At 38.5% G+C, this 27,753-nt stretch overlaps 1 protein-coding gene across 3 annotated transcripts in view; it reads right to left on the bottom strand.

Annotated features, from left to right (window-relative positions):
- irf2 (interferon regulatory factor 2) overlaps positions 1-27,382 on the bottom strand; it is a 121,344-nt gene extending 93,962 nt beyond the window's left edge. For 2 of the 3 annotated variants that reach the window (XM_039751022.1, XM_039751024.1), the window contains exon 1: positions 26,466-26,712. The gene's annotated coding sequence lies outside the window, so the exon portion shown is untranslated. Of the gene's footprint in view, positions 1-26,465; positions 26,713-27,363 lie in introns of those variants that run through there. The other variant, XM_039751026.1, reaches the window with a different exon arrangement.
- Positions 27,383-27,753: the final 371 nt, after the last annotated feature.

The following is a 27,753-nucleotide window of genomic DNA, read 5'->3' as shown; positions in this document are numbered from 1 at the left end:
ATATAATGTATAAAGTCTTAAGTTCAAAGATCAAATAAACACTTTTACAAAAGGTTCAAGGAAAAGACAACAGCTTCCCTGGTGTAGCGGTAAGATTTGCTGACTTGTAATCAAGAATCCCCGGTTCAATCCCGACTGCCTCCTATATTTGCTGTTTTCAGTAGTGAGCTGCTCTTACTGTTAATATTATACAGTACACACATACATTTGGTTTGTGTCTGTAACAGACGGTGTACATTTATAGGGCTTGTGAAAGTTACCTGCTCACTCTGAATTAGTATGTGCCTTATGGTCTATGATGTCAAAAAAAAAAACAGGGACATTGTGAGACATATGATATTTGGAATTATTCATTTTATGACCTGTATAGTATATTTCGGAAAACACTGTGGTACAGATGCAACATTATTCATATTATTCATACTCATTCGCATAACATCTTGTGGTTGTAAATCAGTGACCGCGTGGTTTTTTTTTCCCCCCCCAATCTTCCCAGTCCCCACACGTTTCTGTATGGTGGTGTTTCTTTTGTACTCCAGGAAATGCAGAGGAAAGAATAGAACAGAGAGGTCAGTTCAGCACTATATGCAATCATCAAATTCAAATGTGAACAGTTCACACACACACGCAAGGACTGTCCTTCCTACATTCACGACATGTGTACCTGTTGCAATGTACTGGCTACATGGATAAAAAGAAGAAATGCTGGTAAGAAAGGATAAAAAGAAAACTGGAGAAAGGAATTCAAGAAGTTAGCTAGTAGTGCAAGCTTGAGAAGCATATGAGCCAAGAAAGATGGCTTTAACTCTATGTGGGTTTCTGGCAAAGGCAAAAGAGAGATCAAGAAAGACTGAGCGAGCGAGAACCATCAGGGAGGATCTGCTGAATAACTAAGAGAGCAGTGAAGGAGAAAGGTTATTTTTTTTTGTTTTATTTTTAATCAAAAATAACTTTTAATATCAAAGATACAGTATACACTTATACTAATAAATAATATAACACACTAATATTTATATTTAATGATTTTTATGCAATACTAATCATTGTCTGTATTGGTTATATATTTTAAATTAGTGACAGTCTGCGGTTTTCTGTGATCTTTTGGCAAGTTCCATATGTATTCACATTTAATTGTTCAGTGCCAACTCAAGAATAAACTAAACCGTAATTGTCAAATTTTCAAATCTGAAGGTGTAACTACACTACTAAATTCTAAGTATAGAGGACAGATTGTGGGGGATGATGGGTAATGTTTTGGCAATCTGACAGAAGACCACTAGGGAGAGTTCTAACAAGTTGGGAATGGGATAATTCAAGGATGTTTAAGAAAGTGATTTATAGCCAGGGTTTACAAACCCTTTCTGATATTCCTAAAGTGTGTCAAGTAGTGCGGACATGTGTTGATACATTCAGCTATAGAAAAGAAAAGAGGCCAAAGATTATATTTGGAGAAGCAGGGCAAGTCTGAGAGATGGAGCAAATACAGGTTGTGATATGGACCAGCCATTTCACCTAATAGGGAGCAAGATGCACATAATTCAGGAAGTCCCGGGGAGTCCTTAGAGCTAATAAGTTTACTTTTACTATACTCTTTTCTCATTTTGTATATTTCTCCCTTATATCAATTGTTTGTATATTAAATCTTAATTTTTAGATACTTTGGTTACCCATAGCATAATTTTGGATTCTAGTGCTGACATCTCAATTTATCTGCTGCCATTATAGACTTTAAAAAAAAGATTATATTTTTGGTTTTATGGAGGATTACTGAACATAATATGGTATGAATGCGCCATTCCTGAATGTCAAAAGGAATATGACTTGAATGACAATGAAAAACTACATTAATATGTACAAGTACAGTACCTTTGCCATTCAAGGAAGCAAAACATGACGCGTTGTTCACAGCTGAGCCTTGTTTTACGATTGGCTACATAGGGCTGTACTTGCATTGCAAATTATGATTACATGTTTAAAGCATAAGACTTCTACATTATTAGTCCTGAAAACTGTTTAAGACATTTGACATCATGCTATTTCCTGGACGTAGTGTTGGCTCTGAGGCTAGGGATATGTGCGATTGCCAGTTCGAATACCGTAAAAGGCCAAAAGTGACTCTACTCCGTTGGGTACTTGAGCAAGGCCCTTTTAACCTGCAATTATTCTGTCCTGGGTATGACGTTAATCTGCATCCAACCCTGCATGTAGGCCCTCCAACCTGCATGGAAAAACCTGGGGGTTGGTGGCAGAACTGGCACTCCAGCCACCATAAAAAAACATTCCATCTGAACTAGTGTGGTGCTGAGGTGTCACCCGTTGTATGGCTGCACTCGAATCCTAACCTGGGATCCGGAGTTTGTCACGTGATGGGTGCGGCAATGCGCTTTATCAGTGCATGCTCTTGACCACTCTCTCCTTATTTGCTGAAAGTCGCTCCATTTTTCCATTATTTTGTTAATTACTTAATTGCAAAGCACTAGATCTCACATTTGTCACTGCATTTTTAAATGCTTAAAATGAAGTCTGTAGAAGAAATGTGTCAAGTTAACGAATCTAAGTGCCATGTTCCTTAATCTTATTAAAAATGTAAGCTAGCTATATAATGAGGTATCTGTAAACTTAATTCTATTCTGAAAATGTACCGACTACACCATAAAAAAGAACCATACATATCTTCTTGTTTAGGCTACCTGAGTAGTTTCATCAACCTAGACATCTGTACATAACACACTTTAAAGTTATTCAAAACCTAGAAGCGAGTCCCATGGTAGTCCAGGCAAGTTAGGTGAGTAGTGCAGCGTACTGCTTAATGCTTTGGATTTCAAATCCCAAGGTTCAGGGTTTATATACCATTACTGACACTGTGTGAACATGAGCAAGTCACCTGAACTTTCTGTGCTCCAGTTTGGGGGTTTGGGGGAATGTAACCAATTGTTTCTCAAACCCTCTCAGTCACTTTAGATAAAGGCAGCAGACAAATAAGTAAATGTAAATGTAACAGCCCAGTCCATACAGCTTTGATTCCTTAAAATATTCCTCAACTCATGCAGAGTTTTGAAGACCGTGTCTCCAGCAGCATTTTATATTATGATACAGAGAAAAATGCATAATTTTGCAGAATGCAGATCGCAAAATATAAAAGTATGTTTAATTCTATCCTGAATGTTTACTTAGCTACTTTAATACACAATTATGTTTATACGAATGGACAGACTAACAGATGTGAAAAAACTATAAAAGTTGCCATGTATGAATTGTGCAGCACTCACATATGAAGGTTTGAATACACTAGTACAGAACTTCCCCTTAGTATAAGTACTATAAGTGAGGCTCCAATACTGTCTCTATAAGCAAGTTTAAAAAAAGAAAGCACTGTGTACTTCAGGGCACATTTAAACCATGAAAGGCATGGATCAAAGTTTTTAAACTGCGATTGCTTGATTTTTAGGTACACAATACATTACTTGTTTACTATTTAAAAATTAAAGGAGATGGAAGGAGTAATTTAATTAAACATTTAGTGATATATTAAGTATTTATCTGTCCTGCAAGTAGTCCTTTAACTCCACACATCTTCCGAGTACCCATCCTTGACCCTGGACTGGACTGCCTACACTATAAATTTTAAGTCCAATTCCATAGGTCCTGCCAAGAAACACACTACTCTGTATTGGATTGACTGGGTCAAGTAATGGATTGAATAAAGTTTTAGAAATACTGAAAAGGCACAGTATAAAAACAATTTTTGGTAATGAGGCATATAATATTTTTTATTTAGATTTACAATTAGATTTATTTATAAAAGCACATTTAAAATAATAGAGGTTGCACCAAAGTGCTATACAAAAAAGCATTTAAATAAACACAATACAAACAATCATGCAAAAGCAGATTAATAAAACAACCAATTGTAACATCCACCACAATCCTATCATACACAATGAAAGACAGAAGAAAACAAGTAGGTCCTAAACCGACTTTTAAAAACCTCAATCGAGGATGAAGACCTGATGTGCAGAGGCAAGTCATTCCAAAGCCTAGGAGCAACAACTAAAAAAACTGTCTCTCCTAGACTTCAGCAGAGCTCTTGGTACTACAGAATCTCAGACTAACATAACCATTAATTTGTGAGATTAAGATTTAAAATCGAAAGATTAAGATTTTTAAAATCATCCACTGAACAGAATCATCTCCAGACAGAGGAGCAGCTTCAGCAACAGACTGCTGTCACTGTCCTCCTCCACTGACAGACTGAGGAGATTGTTCCTCCCCCACACTATGCGACTCTTCAATTCCACCCTTGGGGGAGTAAACGTTAATATACAAAATTATTGTCTGTCTGTTATACTTTCATTGTTATCAATCTTTAATTTAATATTGTTTTTATCAGTATGCTGCTGCTGGAGTATGTAAATTTCCCCTTGGGATTAATAAAGTCTGCGGTGGGTTGGCACCCTGCCTTGTGCCGTGTATTGGCTGGGATTGGCTCCAGCAGACCCCCGTGACCCTGTGTTCGGATTCAGCAGGTTGGATAATGGATGGATGGATTAATAAAGTATCTATCTATCTAATTCAGTTCCATATGTACAGTTCTGGTCTCATCATATTCAATGGCAATAAAACAACTTTAGAAATTAAAAGTAGTACAGTAAACACTCGTTTATCGCAGTTAATCCAATCCAGACTCTACCGTAATAAAGGAATTTCCGCGAAGTAGGATTCTTTATTTATAAATCAAATATTTTCACAGTTAGAGCTTAGAAACCCTGTTTACGACCTTCTAAACATGTTTTTTTACATTATTAGAGCCCTCTAGACATGAAATACTGTAACACCCTTTAGTCAAAAGTTTAAACTATGCTCCATGACAAGACAGAGATGAAAATTCCGTCTCACAATTAAAAGAATGCAAACATATCTTCCTCTTCAAAGGAGTGCACGTCAGGAGCAGAGAATGTCTCAGAGAGAGAGAGAGAGACAGACAGAGAGAGAGAAAAACAATCAAAAATCAATAGGACTGTTCGGACATTTAAGTATGCGAAGCACCGCTGGACAAAGCAGCTGCAAGAAAGGGAGCAATGTGAAGGTAGTCTTTCAGCATTTTTTAGAGGAGCTTCTGTATCCTCTAGGCCAGTGTGCGAACAGCCCCTCTGCTCACACCCCCTCTGTCAGGAGCAGAGAATGTCAGAAAGAGTGAGAGAGACAGAGAAAAGCAAACAATCAAAAATCAATACGTGCTGTTCAGTCTTTCAAGTATGCGAAGCACCACACGGGAAGCATATCGTATATCATTGAGGAGTTTTATTTTAATACGTAATACGTGCTCTGATTGGGTAGCTTCTCAGCCATCCACCAATAGCGTCCCTTGTATGAAATCAACTGGGCAAACCAACTGAGGAAGCATGTACCATAAACTAAAAGACCCATTGTCCGCAGAAATCCGCGAACCAGCAAAAAAATCCGTGATATATATTTAGATATGCTTACATTTAAAACCCGCGATGGAGTGAAGCCACGAAAGCCGAAGCGCGATATAGCGAGGGATCACTGTATTGCTAAAAACCGAGAAAGAAACCCCAGTAGCACCAGTAATACTGTGTAGAGCAGTGAAGTAATTTTGCTTGTCCACTTCTCAGTCTACTAATCTGCCAATCAAATGGATAATATGAACATAAAGAAAGACAGCTATTAATAGTGTTTAATTTTATACAGAAACTCACAAATCCTATTGTGTGTTACTTTGGCATGAGAGTGGAGACTCAATGATTTAACAGAATAACACAGAAGGCCGCATACTTATTCTATCTAGTTTAGCATTAGTCACATAAAACAATCCCTACTTTGATAATAGTACATTATCAAACTGAACCTGAGTGAGGAAAATAAAAACTGAATTTCTGAAGCCCATTTCATACATGCAACCAGGGAAAATCTCAGATTAACCATCTCAAGAATTTCCCTGGGTCTTGCTTATTTACACAGAGCAAAGATTTTCTTTTTTGGTCTAAGGTACGCTGATAGACAGTAAAGATTAAGTAATGGATTTACTTATTTTAGCAATAGTTTTCACAAAAATCTATACTAATAAAAGGTAAAGCCCTCACTGACTCACTCACTCATCACTAATTCTCCAACTTCCCGTGTAGGTAGAAGGCTGAAATTTGGCAGGCTCATTCCTTACAGCTTACTTACAACAGTTAAGCAGGTTTCATTTCGAAAATTCTGCGTGTAACAGTCATAATAGTTGACAACATCCGCCATGTTGAACTTTCTTATTTATGGCCCCATCTTCACGAAATTTGGTAGGCGGCTTCCCTGCGCTAACCGAAACCAATGTACGTACTTATTTCGGTGGTATGACGCCACTGTCGGCTGCCATATTGAACTTTCCAATGGTCTTTGTTACTTATGGGCCCATCTTCAAGAAATTTGGTACGCGGGTTCCCAACGCTAACTGAATCCTACTTACATACATATATACGTCCATAGCCTGCAGCTCGGTCACCGTGTGAGGCGGCGTTGGGTCCCCCATCCCCACGCCTGCCACGTTGTTGGCTGCCTGCCTATATAAGGCCGTCTGTCGCTCTGGTCTCTACATTCCCTTCCTTGCTTCGCCACGGGATTCAATCCACGGCTTCTCCGCTGTTTTATTGTTTGTTTATTACGATTATAGTTATTGTGTAGGTATTTTAGACTTACTTTACATTGTTCAGGTACCCATTTCCTTTATCGTTCCAACCGTACCCCCATTAACATGTCTATCGAGGTGATCACCATCGATCAAAGAACTGTCACTTACCAAGTGGTTTCCATGCCCGGAGATGGTACCTGCCTTTTCCATTCTCTTTGTTACATATTGCACGGCCATATCAGGCTCACTCTTGATATCCGGAGGAACATTGTGTCTTATGTATTGAATGACTGGGACAGGTTCAAGGTGTGGACTGATGACGGTACAGGAGATAATTATACTACACAGGAGCACTATAAGAGTGAAATGCTTAAGCCCTTCACCTATGGATCTGCATGTGAGTTGATGGCTGCCGCTGAATTGTTCGGTTGTCACTTTCAAGTGTACCAAAATGGCCAAATATTTTACACCTTTCGACAACCGCCAATGCCTCTTAAACATCTTAGATTCACAGATGCCGATTTCAGTAGTGGACACTTTGATGTTTATGAATGTTTACACTCTCAAAAGCTGGATGTGAAGTTATCGATGAAACCGGTTGTATGCTTACAACGCTTGTCAGACGCCGAATGTCGCTTCAACAAAAGTCCTGCAAATACTGTCATAATTGAAACAAACCATGAAACTCAAACCGATTATGACAGCAGCAATCCAAGCTGTGAGAGTTGAGACAAGATTCCTTTTCACATGGCCAACTGTACGTTGCATGCTCAAGAGTAAGCTCATATTAAAACCGGAGGGCCGAACTGACAATGTGGTATACAAAGAGATCCTTAACAAATAATTATTGGTATATTTTACCTCAGTTTAAAAAGGTTCAATTTTCTTCTTAATAAAAATTTTAAGGCAGTACTTCGCCGCTGCGAAGCGCGGGTATTTTGCTAGTGATAAGATAAACACCACCATGAATTGGAATCAGAAAAACCACAGAGTCCAAGGCTGGGGTTATACTTCACGCGATGCGACGCATGCTCCACTTGCTGCTCCTGCTACGCAAGCATTGTAGTGTTTATACTTGCGCGCGTACTTTTACGTAAATCTGGAGGAATCCACCAGGTGGCAGTGCGAGATATTATCACGGTGAGAACATGTTCGGCTTCTCTGTGCTCTGTCTCTCTAGGCTTGAATTGCCTAGAACACCCATTAAATTCCGATGATACCTTTCCGCAATATCTCTGAAAATGATGTTTATTGATTAAATCCATCAATACAGGGATGTGTCCATTCCAGCAACATTGGGCACGAGTGAGAAACAATCCCTGGACAAGGCCTCAGCTCATCACAAGGTGAATACAAGCACACACATACACTAGTGTCATTTTAGCGGCACCAAATCCCCAAATCTGCATATCTTTGGAAGGAAACTAGAGCACAGTGTGGAATCCAAGCAGGGAATACCAGCAATATGACTCCCTGAGAGATAGCAGTGCTACTGCTCCGCCACTGTCACCCCATGTGTGTAATTATTAACAGTATTCATTATTTAAACGAAATTAACGATTGATCTGTAAAATGTAATATACACACTTTAATGCATTTCATCATGAAAGTGATATCAAGTATAAATCTAAAGATTCTCAATGTGCAGAGAGTTGGAATATCCATCCATCCATTATCCAACCCGCTGTATCCTAACTACATACATATTATGTGTTCTGTGTGGTGATCGATTGCTGCTTGCCATAGTGATTAAAAACTGGGATGACGTTTACGATGGTCTGCTTTAATGATAAAGTAAACTACGAGGTTAAAGTGGACATTTCGAGATTAAAGCTGAAATGTCCACTTTAGTCACAAAATACACATTTTCACCAAGTCCTTAATTTTTTTACTCACTGTACGTATGTTGCTATTGTGAAGTTTGCAGGAAAAAAAAAAAGACGGCATTGAAGACGGTATGCGACACTTTTAAAATGTATCGTGTCATTACGATCGGGAATATGCAACGCTTGAATATAAAAGCCCCACGAACAAATCTGTATGTTGCCATTTTGCTTCACCACATTGAACCATTCATCAAACATCGAAGCGCGCACACCGATCGCGTAGGATCCGCAAAGCTTTCTATCACATGTAGATAGTAAACAGAGACTTTGATGTCATATTCCAACTTTTAGCACACACTGCGCCCCCAGACTTTTTGCTGGTACTGCAACTCGTGCACGCGTCGCATTAATTTCTGAGGACCTGCTCAGAGGACGCATCAAATGAATGATGAGAACACGTGGCAGCCATGATGCGGGCGCGTAAGCGTTCTGAGCATGAAGTATAAACAAGCCGTAATATGTAGCTGCAAGAATCTTAGTTTTCAGTAGGTGTGCTGCTGTTCCCCACAGCTTCACCACTGATTCATTGAATTACCCCCTTATTCCAGAATGTGTCCACATTACATATTTTAAATAGTTTGCCTTGAATTGCAAGTCATCTCCCCAAAAAAATTGTTGTTGAAGTCTTATATTTGGTTCACTCACAAACCTTGAAATTGCTAAGGGATTATACTAGATCTTGACATGAAAAATGGCCAGGTGGACTTATGGGATCCATGGCTTGGCTTTGTCTACATATGCACGCAACCCTGTAATTGTGAGTCTGGTAGGGGTCAAAGTATACATTGTATTGATGAATTGCATTATTCTGCACACTAACTGCTTGTTAAATTGTTTGCATGAAGGTCTAATGTTTGCCTGTTCAAATACAGTATGCTGAAAAAGTCAACCATTTCCATGGGGTGTAGTTACTTTTTCACATGGCTGTATATCTATATACCAGCATACTGAATGAACTTTATCTGGGTAATGATATATGATCTGTCTAAATGTCTCTGAGGCTAGAGATCTGCACTGGCAATCAGAGGGTTGCCGGTTCGAATCCCGTAAATGCCAAAAGGGACTCTGCTCTGTTGGGCCCTTGAGCAAAACCCTTAACCTGAAATTTCTGAGCGCTTTGAGTAGTGAGGAAAAGCGCTATAAAAATGCAAAGATATATTATATTATTATTGTTATTATGTTTATAGAAAGGTTAATGTATTTTACATTGGAATTTCTAAAAACAGGCTAACATTAGCGATCTTCAAAAACAATAAAGAATAAAATAATCAGGAGGCTATTTATATTCTCACATGAGATAAAGAATTCAAGGCACCACTTAAAGGGCTTTATAAGCAACTTCTTGTATAGTGTAAACATTAAAATGGATTAAACAAAATTTACAAATTGTTTTCACACTATAAAATGTAACTTAAGAAACTGCTAGAAATACAAGATGTTGCAAATGACCACCTTAAAAGGTCTTTGAAAACTATCTAAGAGAGTATGGCATTATGTAGCAAACAAAAACACTAGTATTACAATATATTGCAAATCCCTCTCTCCATATTTACTGAAGTAGCTGATGTTATGCATAAGCTGTAGGCTAATAATTTATAGAACAGCACTGTCACCTAAAATTTATTTTTGCCTTAACTCCAATACAGGTAGTCCCCAAGTTACGGACATCCGACCTACGACTTACGAACGGGGCCACAGCTGTGACGCATGCGCCTCAGTAACTGCCGCTTTGTCATCTTTGGCCTGGGGGCGCTGCAAGCGGTGGCTGGATGGAGGCTGGAGGGGGGCGATTTCACTGCTCACGTAGTGTAGTGTCTTTTGGGCGGCTCTCAGCGGCAAGTGGTGACCCTTGTTCCATAGTCACCAGGGCCATACCTATCGATTGTGTGCCGGACGGAGGCTTGATGGGGTGGTTCGTTGCCTGCCCAACACGCTGCCACAGCTACTGCTCCTGACTGGACGCAGGATGGATAGAGCGGGGGGTGGGGGGCGCGTTTCACTGATGGCTGCCCGGTTAGTTCTCGGTGGGGGCTGGTGATGCTGCAAGCGGTGACCCGGTTGTGGCTGAATGGAGGCCACTGTGGGTGAATGGGGCAGCAGGGGGTAGCATTACAGTGTGTCTTGGGTGGCTGCCTGTTGAATGGGGGCAATGGTTGGAGATTCACTACCCACCTTTGGCTGTGCAGTGTTCGTTCTCGGTGGGTGGACGCTGCAGGCAGCATACTGTGGTGGAGGTCCTCGCCGCCCCCATTCATTCTCAATAGCAAGCCTGCTTGTACTGTTACACACATAGCAGGAAGTTGTCTCTTGTCAGTACATCAGACGTGTTGACAACGGGTGCCTTCCTGCTGTGATAGTGTGTACAGTGCTGTGCAGAAGAGCTCATCTTAACCTTTTGTCTTCTCCCTTCAAGAATGTATCTGAAACACAAATCTGATGCAAGTACTGGTGATACACTAAAGAAGAGAAAAACTATCACCATTAAAAATAAAGTAGAAATAATAAAAAGGTCAAAGAGAGGTGAAACTCCATCATTCATTGACAGAGCACTTGGTTACAGTCGGTCAAAAATAGCATTTATTAAAATAATGTACCTGTTCCGACTTACATACAATTTCAACTTAAGTACAAACCTATAGTCCCTATCTCGTACATAACCCAGGGACTGCCTGTACTTTAGATTCAGTTCACTTGATGTTTTTTTGCTTTGTAGTTTTCCATTGGTCGTAGAATAGTACAGTTTAATATGGAGTTTAGCTGCAAATTGACAAAATCAGCAGCTGCATAAAAAGTTATTGTTTCACACTGTGAATAATTCAATAAAGTGGCACAATAAACAGGTACTACGTGCACAAGATATGTGCTCTCACATGCATTGTAGCTATGTAAATTGCCCAAAGAAGAAACTTGGAAAATATTGTGAGCTCTTCCCCAGCTTAGCGATGTATTGCAATTTGTCATTTTCTTTTATATGCAACTGCAGTTCACAATCTATATATATAATTCACTAAGGCAAGACACCCATGGAAAGCACGCCGGGAGGGGTGTGGATTCACTAAGCTGCCAACAAGTAAGACACCTGACAAGACACCCATGGAAAGCACGCTGGAAGGGGCATGGATTCACTAAGCCACCGACAAGTAAGACACCTATGGCGCACGCAGAAAGGAGCCACATTGGAGGTGAATCGCCATATGCAGCGTGTAAAACGGTTTGCGAGGGGTATCCCATGGGATCTTTAAAACAATCCTTTACAACTGAGGTTAAAACACAATGAAGTAAGCAGTCTTTAAAAACCGAGTTTTCGCTTATGACGCACAACCACGTGCACCATAGCAAACCGTTTTACACGCTACATACAGCAATTCACATCCGCGACAAACATGCGTCTTCTTAGATGCTCCAGGAGGAACATGGAAAGTCTACATGAGTCACAGGTGCATCTGGACTGTGCAAAGACGACAACGACTCAAGTGACGAGTTGGAGGTGGGCACATGAGCGATGGCGGTCAGCCAGTTTTCAGTCACGGACGATTGTGTATTGGTTCGTTCCGTGCATTGTTACAATGTTGCTTTTCTTCCTGATTTATTACATTACCGATTTTTTAAATGTTAGTTTTCTCCCTGTGTTTAGAAATCATTAAAAAACCAGCCTGATTATGCGGCGTATGGTACGCCACTGGTTGGCTAGTTAAATTATATTCTAATAAGTGAAGATCTTACCCAGATATGGGAAAACTTTAAATTGGGATAAATTAATTGTCAAAAAGGTAAAACTGGAAATACTCAATTACATTTGGTTTCTGTTTGACGGAACAAGCAGTGCCATCAATGCAGTTTTGTTAGTCATGTCCAGGAAGGGCCATTACAGTAGTAATGTGAACAATATGATAAGTAGGGCTTCTCTTACAAATGTGTTCAATCCAAAGAACGGTTGCAATGTTAAGTCAGTTGTTTTGAATTAGTTCAGATATGAACGCGCAGAGGTCGAACAAACTAAGTAAAATGCAAAGTTTATAAAAAGACGACTGCAGTTAAAAGTGGCAGCACATCCAGTATATTTCAGCACTTAAAAGAGAAATGGCGAAATGAAACTTGCGCAAGAAAGCAAGGGATGAAGTTAAAACCTGTCCCTAATCAACAGCTCTTAAGTATTCTTCATCCTGATCTCACATGGGCTACACAAGGTGCACTCCCCATTATATATCCAGTTGGATATCATAATTACTTTAGGAGCAGAGTGTGCCTTATGTGGGGCCAGGGGAAGAAAGCGACAGAGCTGTCCATCACACCTTCCTACTCCTGCAACCCTCCAGCTGTGGTAAAGGTGTGTCTTAGGTAAAGGGAGGAAGAGCAGTGAGGGCCACAAAAAACAAAATGTTGTTAGGAAAACTGTAAAAAAAATTAAGATCTCTGTAAGTAATGTAAAAGGAATGTGGAGGCCACATGGAAGAAGAAGGAGGAAAAAAATGTAAAAACCAATGATTAAAAAAAAAAAAAAAAAGTCAGTGCAGAAAGACGTTTTCTTACTTTTTTTTTATCACTGATAATAAAAATGTTTTTTTTAAATCGAGGTTTTATTTTTTTGCCATAATTGCTCTGCCCTAATACACAGAAATATGTTTTATATATATTTAAACGTTTTTTTTTATATAATTTGTGTTCTCTCAGCATCCAATAACCTATATATTGTAACACACTGCTCTTTTATTGTAAATATGTCTTGTACCGTTTTTTACAGTATACATATTCTACAAATATGACAAACAAATTTTGAGTATGACTGTAAAAGCTGTTGATAAATTATCATTCACAGATAGTCCTCTTCTTACAATAACAAAATATTTACTGTAAAATAAACATTATCCTAGAAAGGCAGGCTGCCAATAAAGATGGCGAAAAAATCTGTTTGATTGATCTAGGCACAAAATTTGTATTTAAACAAGCATGCTTCTTTGAAGATACAGTGGTGTGAAAAACTATTTGCCCCCTTCCTGATTTCTTATTCTTTTGCATGTTTGTCACACAAAATGTTTCTGATCATCAAACACATTTAACCATTAGTCAAATATAACACAAGTAAACACAAAATGCAGTTTTTAAATGATGGTTTTTATTATTTAGAGAGAAAAAAAATCCAAACCTACATGGCCCTGTGTGAAAAAGTAATTGCCCCCTGAACCTAATAACAGGTTGGGCCTCCCTTAGCAGCAATAACTGCAATCAAGCATTTGCGATAACTTGCAATGAGTCTTTTACAGCTCTCTGGAGGAATTTTGGCACAGTTTAAATGGCGTACTATAGTCATCTTACTACTTCAGACCCAATGTGTCATACTAGATGAGAATAAGTAAGCTGTTAATCTAAAACACCAAACTGCTAACAATTGGGACATTTTTTATAAATATTTTAATTTAATCTGAAGATTTTTTTAAATGTACATTATTAACTAAATCCATATGACCATATGTGAGCTAGATATGGATAAATAATGGTCACAACCATAAACTTATAGTACTTCTTATTCAACTAGCATTGATCCAGGGCTGTTTGCCACCTTGTGCCCACTGCTATGATGTCTCCATCCATGCACTGGATTAAGTGGGTTTGATAATGTTATTTTATATAACTAACATTCACAGACCCTAAAAAGTATTTATACAGTAAAAGATGTAATATTAATGCTGCACTACATTTTAAATTTTTTAAACAAAAAAAATCTTTCAATAAGAACAAAATTAGCATGACTGTATTTATTCTTCAACTCATATGTATTAACAGCAAACATGGCAGAAATTACATCATTTGCAAGTGGTACTCATCTACACGAAGTTATCCTTTGTTGAAATCCCATGTCTAGTTGTCCTGTATGAAATTGACACTTTTTTGTCATATTAAAACTATTACCAGTATGTTGATCTACATAAGTTTACTCATACAACATATTAGGACCCCTACTGGGTTTATCATTACTAAAGAGAACAATGTTGATGTTATCTGCAGAGCCTGACTTCCCACATTCAGTCAAAAGATATTGTTGTCATTTTACATTGTCACTGTTTTGCTGTGTACACAAACATAACCTGAAACATTTTGTAAGTTGCCTTTAATAAAGGCATCTGTTAAGTAAAGCATAATACCAGATTACACTATTAAAGTCAAATAAAGGCAAAACTTCACTTAACTTTCATGTCCCTAATAAGAACCAGGAGAAAAGTAATTAACTCCATTTTAAAACTGTTACTTTGACAGAATGTCTTCTTCTCCATTTTAATTATAGTTCCATATCAAATCATAGTTGAAACACAGTGGAAGTGTTATATTATTGTTAAGTGTCCCTTAAGTTGGTGGACAGGGTGTCTAGCCAAATACTGATTTGCCACTATTTGGCTATGTATTAAATATACATTAACAGTTGTAATGTTAATGTATTTCATTTTTTTAAATTGTTTTAAGTTGTAACACTTCATACATTAACTGTTGTAATGTTTTTAATGTATTTCATTTTTTTAATTGTTTTAAGTTGTAACACTTCATTTGTGAACAAAATGCTGCTGGATATTTCAAGATTTCTGTATAGGAAAACTACTTTAGTTTCCCTTGATGCTTTTATAAAACCAGAATAAAACTGCTGACAATGTACAGTATAAGTGTTAAAAAATGGTATTTCTAGATAAGACCTAAAAAAATAGTATATATATGCTATACTGTATAGAAAAGACTTTAATCGTTATAGAGATCAAGTAGGTGTGCATTTTGTGCAGTTCCCAAAGATTATTCATACTACTAGATAAAAAAGCTTGCTCCTCTGGACACCAGGTGCCTCTAAACTTGAATTAAGTAGGTTTTGAAAATGGACAGAAGGCTGCAAGTATTTTTATAAACACATAAAATGAAGGATGCTATAATGAAAAAAAAGACCCATAGACAGTATTTCAACATTACATAAAAACATTTCAAAAGAATCTAGAATGGTGAGAAAAGAATATTTAAACTAGCATCTTTGAAAAGGAATAGAACTCAGCCATACATAAAAACACTGTAGTTCTGTATGTGCCAAGCATTCCATAATTCAACTAAATCTTTCTTCAATCACATTTATACTATACTAGCAAAATACCCGCGCTTCGCAGCGGAGAAGTAGTTTGTTAAAGAAGTAATGAAAAAGAAAAGGAATCAATTTGCTTGGAATGCAAAGTGTGATTAAATGCGTTATTTTTTAACGCGTTATGGAGCAAATGTATCGAAGCTTCTCAGCTGTGCTTGTGCTAAGAAAAGGAAACATTTTAAAAATAACGTAACATGATTGTCAATGTAACCTTTTGTAAGTAGTGCCTGGAGGATTCAGAGTGTGGAGAAACTCTAGAGACAGCGTGTGTATTAACTTGTGGATTTTTCTGTGAGTATTTGGTGGCAGCGTGACAAAGTTGCTTCCGCAAGACCGCGTTAGCTGTGGAGCTCAGCTCGGAGCGAAATGAGGTGAATGGGAGGGGAGGGGAGAGGATGACGTCACTCCCCCACCCGCCTTAACTGTCAATCCCCCCACAAACACAGTGTCTCGGAATTTGCATAAGCACAGCCCTTCACCAGCAATTTTAACTTAGTTACAAAGTGATCAAAACTCGTTTATACCCTGCGTCCTCTCATTAAACTTGTATCCCGCATTAGTCGTGGGCATGACAAACGCCAGCGGAAGCCTGTCTATGAACTTAATTTAAACTTACGGTTTACACCGTGCTTTGTTTCCGAAGTAGCTGCACTTATGAATATGCTTGTATGTGTCACTCGCTCGCTTCTTATTGTTTCGCTGCCTTCTCAATTGTATAATGCATGTTTTCTTCAGCGCTTTTTGGAGCTCTTCCTTGTTTTCTATGTACTGCGCTCACAGTCAGTTCACGTGATTACGTGGGAGGCGTGATGATGTCACATGAAACTCCGCCCCCCACGGCCATCGAGCTGAACTCCATTACAGTATATGGAGAAAACTAGGTTACAGTTATGACCATTACACATAGAATTTCGAAATGAAACCTGCCCAACTTTTGTAAGTAAGCTGTAAGGAAAGAGCCTACCAAATTTCAGCCTTCCACCCACACGGGAAGTTGGAGAATTAGTGATGGGTGAGTGAGTGAGTGAGTGCTTTGCCTTTTATTAGTATAGATAATTTGCTAAGCCCACTTAATCCTGAGCAGAGCAGCAAGTGGCTAGCGCATTTCCCATCAAGCATATAATGCATGGCAAGAACAATCCCTGGATGGGTCGCCAGTCCATCGCAGCGGAATACAGTCACACACATTCACACACCACAGCCATGTCAGCATCAATTACTCTGATTAAAAATGGTCTAAAAATTTACCCAGGGCAAGATTCAAATTGTGAACATTGCCATCTAGCTCCAGCACCACTAGGACATATGTTTTAATGGGAGTGCGCTAAATTAACATCATTTTGGACAAAAATTTACATTCTTCTCAGATAGCTTTGGTGTTATAATCCCTCCAAACTCATGGTGTACTCCAGGATTCAGCTGAAGTACATAGGGCTAAATATATTGTGATATCCTTTACCACAGCACTAGAATTCCATTCCACCTTCTATAACTTAGTGGGAAAAAGACATTCTATTTTATCTTAGATTAGAAGAAAAAAAAAAAAATCAAATTTTCCCTTAGATAATTTTTCCTTAAAAAACACATCAAAAATGTATTATTATTATTATTTAAGAATAAGCATACTGGGTCTGTAATTTAATCTCTTATGTTATTATATGTTCTATCATATTTAAAAAGTATGATTTTTCTTGCTCTTTTCTTTTTTCTCTCTCTCTTAGGTGGGGGGTTGAAATTAATTTTACCTTTCTTTCTATTTTTCTTTAGCTTTCTCTGTATTGATTTTGAAGTATGTGGTTGTATCTCTTATGTTATTGTTTTTTTTATTGATAAGTATGCCATGGCAATGTTATTTTCAAAAATAACATTAGTGTCCTCTTTTTTTTATAATACATTTTTAGACTTCAGCTGCTTATTTCCAACTTTCTGAAAATCATAATGTCAAAGAAAAGAAAAATCAAAACTTTTAGAGAAATACTTTATACAAATTATATTTAGCTTCATTACAACTATTGTATGTGTACTATTGTTTCCATTCAAGACATAAATAGAAGTAACACATTGACCCTGAATTGGATTAACATGTGTTCAGAAAGACTAATAGTGGCTGTAAATAACAAAGAAAATTACTTATAAAATAAACCACTATTAAATAATTGCATTTGGGTTAACTACCTTCAGAACTTGAGTATCAATTAAGGGTTCATTAAATACATAGAAACAATCCAAAAAGTAGCACTTTGAATACTTTGAAAAATAAAAACTATGACTTTGGTTTAAATACCAGCTTTCTGACCCAAGTACTGGTACCAAAATGATACTGAAGCAAATAACGGATAACTCCCCATCACCCGTACGTCAACCCTGTTGCATCACATAAACTTCCACCTCCCTATTATGTTACAAGCTATGGATTCCCTTAGAATTCTCCAGGTCAAAGAAATTTGCTGTCCCTGCAGCACGTCAAAGAGAAGAATGGTGAGGATATGGTATTGTTTTACATTGCAGGCTCAAAACATGTCAAATGGGAGGAGGTCAGTTTAAGGAGATTGTCCCATACTGAGTCTACAGCACATCTTACTGCCTTGCTACAAGCAGTGATTCCCCCTTAAATTATCCAGTGCTGGTATTCTGAAACATTTTAATCTAAAGACCAAAACATGAAAATCAGTACCATACTTGGACCCAAGAAGAGTTGTTATTATTATCATAATGACAACTGGGTCACAGAGACAAATAAAATTGGGCATATAATTATACTGTACAGCTTTTTGTTTCATTTCAAGCATACTTCTGACACCAATATTACTAAATGAGAAAACTGGGTTGGTTTGGGGGAAGTATTGCAACAACAATATTCCATCCATCCAAATCTGCTCACCCTGATCAGGGATGCAGGGCAGCTGGTGCCTATCCCAACAAGAATAGGATGCAAGGCAAGAACAACCCTTGAACAGGGCACCAGTCCAATGCTAAGTGAATAGACAGACACCCACGCGCACATGCACACCAGGGGCCAATTTAACAATACTAATCCAACTAACCTGCATGTCTAAGAATTACGTCCTTTACAATACCAGATGATAGCCATTTATCAGACCACTTTCACATGGTTTGAGAAGAACTAATTCTAGCCAAGGCACATTAAACTTTGGATTCAATGTATGCAATAACAGAAAACATGTTCATCATCACTAGAACTACATTTTCCGTACAACAGTCAGGTCCATAAGTATTTGTACAGTGACACAATTTTCATAATTTTGTGTCTGTACACCACAACAATGGATATGAAATAAAGAAATCATTATGTGATTGAAGTTTTGACTTTCAGCTTTAATTTAAGGGGTTTACCAAAAATATTGTTAAGCCCTTAAGAAACAATAAAAGTATTTGGACAAACTAAAATAATCATAAATATAATCATCATGTTCAATTGAAAATTCTTTACATTGAAAGACTGCCTTAGGTCTGGAACCCATGGCCATCTCCAAATGCTGGGTTTCCAACCTAGTGATACTTTGCCAGGCCTTTACTGCAGCTAGCTGTCTGGAGTTGCTGTTTGTTCTTTGGACTTCTTGCATCGGTTTTGTCTTCAGCAAGTAAAATGCATGTCCATCTGGGTTAAGATCAGTTGATTTACTTGGCCTTTTAAGCATCTGACATTACTTTGTGCTGAAAAGCACTTGGTTTGCTTTTGCAGTATATTTTTGCTCCTTGTCAATCAATTTTGCAGCATTTGGCTGAATCGCAGTAGACAGTATAACCCTTTACACATCAATTCATCAATAAACATTACTGACCGACTTCTACAGGCAGTCAGGCATGCCCATGCCATAAAACTGCCACTACTTTGATTCACAGATGATGTGGTATTTACTGGATCATAAGCTATTTCTTCCCTTCTCCAAATGCTTCTCTTTCCAACATCTTGATATATGATAAAGGATAAAGAATGTTCCCCATAGGTCTGTTTTAACTTTTCAAATGTCACACTTGCCGATTCTCCAAGCTTAACACAAAATTTAATGGCACAACGTTGCTCCAAATTCCGCTGTTCCATTTTGCGTGACGCACAACCAAAAACACAACTTCGCTAATAGCAGTCACAAAAAACATGTAGTTAACGGAAGGAGGTGAAACTTGCACTGAGCTATGGGAGGGTACTGATACACGTGTTCTATCAAGGACAACAGCGCAGCGTTGCCAGATCGCTTGCAGTGTTGCCAGTCTCATTAATTTTCTGCCACACCTCGTAAGTTATTTCAAATCCATTGTGGTGGCGTAGCGAGCCAAAATTAAGAAAATTGTGTCACTGTCCAAAAGCCTATATAAAAACATACACACATACTCTTCCACCCAATACAGTGCATCCGGAAAGTATTCACAGTGCATCACTTTTTCCACACTTTGTTATGTTACAGCCTTATTCCAAAATGGATTAAATTCATAAGGTTTATGCAAATTTATTAAAAATAAAAAAACTGAGAAATCACATGTACAATAAGTATTCACAGCCTTTGCTCAATACTTTGTTGATGCACCTTTGGCAGCAATTACAGCCTCAAGTCTTTTTGAATATGATGCCACAAGCTTGGCACACCTATCCTTGGCCAGTTTCACCCATTCCTCTTTGCAGCACCTCTCAAGCTCCATCAGGTTGGATGGGAAGTGTCGGTGCACAGCCATTTTAAGATCTCTCCAGAGATGTTCAATCGGATTAAAGTCTGGGCTCTGGCTGGGCCACTCAAGGACATTCTCAGAGTTGTCCTGAAGCCACTCCTTTGATATCTTGGCTGTGTGCTTAGGGTTGTTGTCCTGCTGAAAAATGAACCGTCGCCACAGTCTGAGGTCAAGAGCTCTCTGGAGCAGGTTTTCATCCAGGATGAAAGAGTTCAATCTTTGTCTCATCAGACCAGAGAATTTTGTTTCTCATGGTCTGAATGTCCTTTAGGTGCCTTTTGGCAAACTCCAGGCGGGCTGCCATGTGCCTTTTACTAAGGAGTGGCTTCCGTCTGGCCACTCTACCATGCAGGCCTGATTGGTGGATTGCTGCAGAGATGGTTGTCCTTCTGGAAGGTTCTCCTCTCTCCACAGATGGCCTCTGACAGAGTGACCATCAGGTTCTTGGTCACCTCCCAGACTAAGGCCCTTCTCCCCCAATCGCTCAGTTTAGATGACCGGCCAGCTCTAGGAAGAGTCCTGGGGCCTCATGTATAAACGGTGCGTACGCACAGAAATGTTGCATAAGAACTTTTCCACGTTCAAATCGCGATGTATAAAACCTACACTTGGCGTAAAGCCACGCACTTTTCCACGGTACCTTATGCCTTGTCGTACGCAAGTTCTCTGCTCGGTTTTACAAACTGGCGGCACCCAGCGTCAAAGCAATGGTACTGTTCTTGTGTGATTACTCATTATTTTCATGACGCGGCTTTATAAATACACAGAAACTAACCGCATATTGTTTATTAGTGTAATGCATCTGATTGTAATTAACTTGCAACAATATAATGGTCCAGGGAACAGCCATAGTATTCCAAATACCATAACTGCTTTAGCGTTGTTACTCTCACTTCTCCCTCTTCTTCTTCTTCTTCTTCTTTCAGCTCCTCCCGTTAGGAGTTGCCACAGCGGATCATCTTTTTCCATATTACTCTCACTGCACGACTCGGAGTATTTATATCACTATATCTGAGTGTGAATCACAGCAGCAGCTGATCGGAAAGAGAATTATCGGTATACAGCTTTAAGGACACGCTGTCTCAGCGCCTGCAAAACGTTTTAAAGCCTTTCCTGTACAGACCTCGCGGTTCAGAAACAGTTTAATCCCAAGAACTTTAAATGCACTCAATCAATTGCTCCTTGTAGAACGGTTTGTACTTATAAGTACAATCACCCCACTGTAAACTTGCACTACAGTTATAATATCTCACAACCTGGGCCACTTTATAAAGCGCGTATTTACATATTTTTAAGGTGAAATGCAGCAAAATATGTTTGTTAAATTATACACATAAAACTTTAACTTCATTTAAATAATCTATATTCTTCACTGGGAGTGTCGTGAAGGATAGAATAATTAAACATGTACTACGAAGATATTTCAATGTTCTCGTTTTGAAGAATCGGCGCTAAGCTTACAGATGGTCTCAGAGGTCTACAAACAATTCCTTTGACTTCATGCTTGGTTTGTGCTCTGACATGAACTGTCAACTGTGGGACCTTATATAGACAGGTGTGCGACTTTCCAAATCAACTGAATTTACCACTGGTGGATTCCAATTAAGCTGCAGAAACATCTCAAGGATGATCAGGGGAAACAGGATGCACCTGAGCTCAATTTTGAGCTTCATGACAAAGGCTGTGAATACTTATGTACATGTGCTTTCTCAATTTTATTATTTTTAATAAATTTGCAAAAATCTCAAGTAAACTTTTTTTACGTTGTCATTATGGGTCGTTGTGTGTAGAGGAAAAAAATGAATTTAATCCATTTTGGAATAAGGCAGTAACATAATAAAATGTGGAAAAAGTGATGTGCTGTGAATACTTTCCTGATGCACTGTATATATACCCTTCATAACACTCTGAAAATTGTCACATCCTTGTCCTGCACCTGTTATTTTCATTTTGACATTCAGTCTAACACAACAGTCTCTTCACCTCACAAGATCATCTGTCGGTTCCTCCTCTCTATCCCTTTCTTATATGCGTCTTTGTATCAGTCGTCTCAGAGTGACTGTTTAATATGCTGTGAGATGGGAGTTGTTGCGTCAATGGCATTGTTTCACATACTGCTGCAATTGAAAGTACAATAAATAGTGGCAAGCATTTCACATGGCACAGAATTCATATATGGATGAACTTTTGTAATTTTACAACACAATCATGTGGCGACTCATCACAAACATTCACTACCCATAGTTTAAGAAAGATTGCTCTAGTGAACTGAATGGGAAGAGGGGAGGTCTGTCCCCCATGGACTTTACAGCGTGTCAGACAGCACAATAAACAAAGACCTGAGCACAATGTCTTTCAAAACTACTGTGTACTTCAGTAGTGCTGGAACTGTACCAGTTTAAAAATTGGATTTTCCAGTACTTTTTCAGCATATACTGCACAACCCTAACTGGGGCTGGACTCTAACATTCTAAATCTGTTAACTCCTCACTTAAAAAGGTACTAACACTATCTTCACTTAGAGAAGACACTACCCTGGATTAAAAATTTCCTATTTTATTTATTATGGCCAGAAGGGGCAATTCAAAACAAGAATAAAATTGATAAGATTCATTAGGCTACATCCACACTAACAGGTTTTCATTTAAAAATAGTGTTTTAAACCAAAATGATCTTCATCCATACTAGAACTTTCAAGCCATTCACAAAAGTTTCTCTGTCCATACCAAAATGTAAATATGAAAACACATATGACGCAGATGTTTGCCTACACTGGACATGCTCACATCGGTGGAATAAATCTTCAAAGGTTTCATTAACGCTGTCAGCCACTGACTTATCACAAAACTGTAACAGATGGTAAAATATTTCCTTTTTGCACATGCATGCATGCATGATTTAAACTGTACATAAAGCAGTTAAGATGCATAAAGGTAAAGCAACACAAGCACCATGGAAAGAAACTCTTCTATGCCCACTATGCTGAAATATGGTTTTCTTCCAAGAAGAGGGACCATTCAGGGAATAGGATGTTGTACTGAGCATGATCCAATCAGGGAAGAGACATGTAATAAGTAAGAACCAATCAGAGCATGATTAGGGTCTGTGTTTCGAAAACAAAACAGCATTTTCATCCACCCACAACGTTGAAACTGCATTTTCAGAAGTATATAGCTATGGTGAGGGTTTTTTAAAGTATCAGTTTGTAGATTGAAAACGCTGGGAGAGTGGACGAAAAGCAAAAATGGAGACTGATTGCTGCATTTTTAAACAAATATGTAGTAATGTGGATGGGGCCTTAGTTTACTTCAGCAGTGTTACAATCACATTTAATTTTAACTGATAAGATAAAGTGATCATTGATATTTAATGTGTTAAAGAAATGTTACTTTTAATTGGCACCACATAATTTAATCCCAAGCCCTGCTTTCTGGTACATATTGAGGAAAAGCTAGCCTAATCATCAGAAAGATGAGACAAATTGCTGGATTGTATTTGAACTTACCCATGAATTAGATTACTAATTAAATGTTTACATAACAGATGAGAACATTAGAGCAGCGGAAAACTTTAGCAGTGATTTTGTATTTATTGTGACCTCAAACTCATCCATTTGGCAGTATAAATATAATTTAAAAGATGTACATCTGGTATTGGTGGAAATTGATTTCCTGTTTCCCACCAGTACTGTGACCAAAAAAAGAAAAAAAAGTTTCAGTGAGCACAGGTGCAAGACAGAAAGGTGTAGTTTTCCCTTAAACGCCATTTATCAGTTGTAATTATCATAGTGCCTTAAAACCGTTCAGCCTTCTAAACGGACTTTTTTTTTTCCTGGTTGGGGCTTCCAGGCATCACTGTTTATCTGGTAGCTACACGCACAATACTGATAGGGACTCAACGCCTCCAATATAAGGAATATTTGGCTACCTCATTTATAAATTCTGAGCTGTGAAAAATCAAAGATTAAAAGACTAAATAAATAATTTATGATCACTTTTCAGTCTTATTTCACTTATATCTGGATATTAATGTATTCAAAATAATTACAAACAAAACAGTTTAACTTACTTTTATTAAACGTTAAGGGTAATGAAATGGCCGCTCAACCTCCTATAGATAACATCCACAATTCACTTCAACAATAAAACTTTTTGGAAAGGACTGTCTGTGTTAAAATCTGACCGACATTTTTAAGCAGTAATACAGTGCGATATATATCAAGTCTGTTCCAACAAAATAAACAAATACACCTAATTCATCAAGTGCCAAAAATCGAGAATTAAGAACTAATTTGAAAAAACAGCATTTGCACTGAGTGATTTGATCAACGGTCAAGTTTATATTATCCATACAGGACAAACTAACTTACCGTCACTTGAAATGATTTACATACCTGCTACGAAAAGAAACCTGACCGTAATGAAAAACTCCAAATAAAATCGGGACACCAACAGCTCACACACGTAGACTAATGGAGTGCCGAATCAATACGAGGTACGTAGAATTCAGAAGTAGTTTTCACCCCAAGAAGTACACTGCATAGTTATATAATTTATGTGGTGTGTTTTGCAAGATACATTAGTTTGATTTGCACTACTGGTATACTATAGTCATTTATTGTTGCCTTGTATTTCACTTACTAGTTTAACATTCATTTTATTGTCATAACAAGAATTGAAATATACTTCCTGGAAGCTTTATTATGTACATGTATTTAAAAAAGACACTGGACTACACAATATTCTATTTTAAATTATACTTTACACAATATGTAAATATGGACTTTTATTAATTTGAACGGCTGACCTCCGATTATACAATACACTGTATATACTGTAATATATAATCATATGTCGCAAGGCTCAATTTTGTCTGTGGTACCGACTTCTTTTTAAATAGCAGTTTATACTTTTTTTAGTACTTCATATCAGTGTAAAAGGCAATTTTGAACCTTTCAAATATTCTTCTTATCACTATATCTATATCTGCCGCTCCAGCGGTCGAATGTTGCAACGCCCGCGCGGCCAGGCACAGCACACGCGAAAACCACATGCTTTCATTAAACGTTGACTGGCTTGTTTACACTGTGCAGCTGGCCACTAGCCCAAACCTTCTGCTTTAAAAAATACAAACCATCCTGCAGAAACAGGTGCCATAAATATCAGAAACTGTACTTCAAAGGATATAAAGAACTAAACACAGCGAAACGTGCGCAAAATAAACCACACATTGCGCAGGTCTCCACTAAAAGTAGGTGTGCATGGCCCTCGGATAGTCCCCAACTGGATTAGCTAGCGTACCGTATTCTCCCTTACCATTGGCTCTCCAAAGTGTCGGTCAAACCAAACTGTCTAGTGCTGCAAAAACAGAGGGGCATGCGCCGTCACATATGCGAGCGAGCTCAAAGTCCGCTCGGACAGCTGGAAAAAATGAAGTTGGCTAGCATTCCAAAAAAAAGAAAAACACAACATTAGGAAAGTAGTAGAAGATAATCCAGTATGCTCAAAAGGGTGTAAAAAATAAGCAAAATAATCTCACTCTGAATTTGACACATGGTCAAAAACAGTGTTATGACAGCACAACTGGATCAACATATAAACAGAACACAGTTAAAGATCGTCCAGTGTATTCCAATCCAAATGCCAGTTTTCCTCGCCGTGTCCATGTGAATAATGTCCAGATGCCCAACGACTGAAGCGTTTACTTCGACAAATAATCAGTATCTTGTATCTTAGCCACCCAACCCAACCAGTTAAGGTAATCTGGCGTCTGGCAACAACCGCCGCCCTGGGAGCAGAAGCCCTGCAGTTGATCGCAGGTGGAAAAAAATATCTCTTGCTGAGCAGTCGTTTGAACTCAAACTCCGGCTTTTGTAACATCAGCTTTAAAGCGCACCGATAGCAAGCACCCTCGTGCCTTTTTAAAGGAAGTGCTTATTATTATTTGAGATCAAAAGAAGAGAGACGCAGCGGCTGACACAGCGTACACACAAATCAAGTCGAAATCCAAAAGTGAAATTAAACCTCAGTCCTGCTCTCCGGATTCACATGATCCACACATCTCTGACCTTATTATCTAAGATTCTGCAACCGCGCCACTTCCTGTTTATAACAAAATAAATAACTGCAGCGAAAAGGATCATAATAGTCGTCGTTACCTGGTAGAAAATGCCTGTTCCTTGCAGAAGATCCGCGGGCACTGATTCTTAATAAGTACGGAAAGTTTGTTTCGAAAAGCCTTTGATTCACTCTCACTTAAGTTTCTGATGCCCAGTAACAAAACTAAAACTTAACTTGGCTTTGCTCAGCGTCCAGATCGAAAGCAAAACAAGTAAAGGAAACACTGATCCGCCTGGAAATCCCCTCCCGTCTTGTTCGCTTGCCTGGGCCTTTAGAGGGCGTCTTGCGCGAGGAGCCCGGAAGTCCGGCGCGCTCTATCATTGGTGCGCTAGGACGCTACCGTCACTTATCGGAAGCTCAATTTCATTTTCACTTCCCTGTGGCCGCGAAACTGTGACGAACGATAAGGGGCAGTTCCAGTAATGCCTACAGTCCAGTAGGCTGTTTTTATCATCTAGTACCGGCGACTCAACGGCTCTTTTCTGCCTTGGTGGAAGGGTGGAAGGAAGGAAGGAAGCTTTGGGATGTGTTTCGGAGGGGCTGGGCCACATACTGAGAAAGAAGAAACGGAGACGTCGTACGGTGCCACTGATTATTTCATATGCACCATGTAACCACGATGAATGCTTATGTTCATGTTTGTCGCGGCACAACGTTTATTATATTTAACTAATTTTAGCGGAGCTTTAGTGTAGTAACTCGATGTAATTCCCAGCAGCGTTCAGAAAATATTTTAAAAAAGGAGAAAACGAGGCTACCACAGAAGTCTTACCGCGTTACTAAATCAGATATACGCAAACGAAAACATAGCTGTTGGTTTGAACAGTTTTCGTGGCAAACATTTGCACAGCACTTTAGATGGACACAATGACTACATAGAAGTGATCTATCATTGCATGTAGAGGAAATATGTAGCCTTGGATTAAACTGACTTACTTCAAGATGTAATGCAGCACAGCGCTGGACAGGATCTACTTCTGGATTTCATTGTAACTAACCCTTAACCGTATTCGCATAGCTTTTATTCCTATGTAGGAACTTTACGCTAATCGAGAAAATAACAAACATCCATCCATTATCCAACCCGTTATATCGTAACTACAGGGTCACGGGGGTCTGCTGGAGCCAATCCCAAACATCTATAAATAAATTGTGAATAAATCCGAATTGATGTCAGTAGCTATTTACATTACATACTATACAGTAAATGTACACATTTCAGTGTTATGTGGAATTCTGGCATTGTGACGCAGGTAAGGTTTGAACATGGATCCCCGCGTGTGTATTTTCCTCGTGGTCTTAAGTGTTCTACGTTTTAGAAGCAGA

Source organism: Polypterus senegalus, chromosome 4 (genome assembly GCF_016835505.1).
Source record: "Polypterus senegalus isolate Bchr_013 chromosome 4, ASM1683550v1, whole genome shotgun sequence".
Classification (NCBI taxonomy): domain Eukaryota; kingdom Metazoa; phylum Chordata; class Cladistia; order Polypteriformes; family Polypteridae; genus Polypterus; species Polypterus senegalus.
Note: the sequence above shows the minus strand (reverse complement) of the source record. Positions and strands in the feature narration are given on the sequence as shown.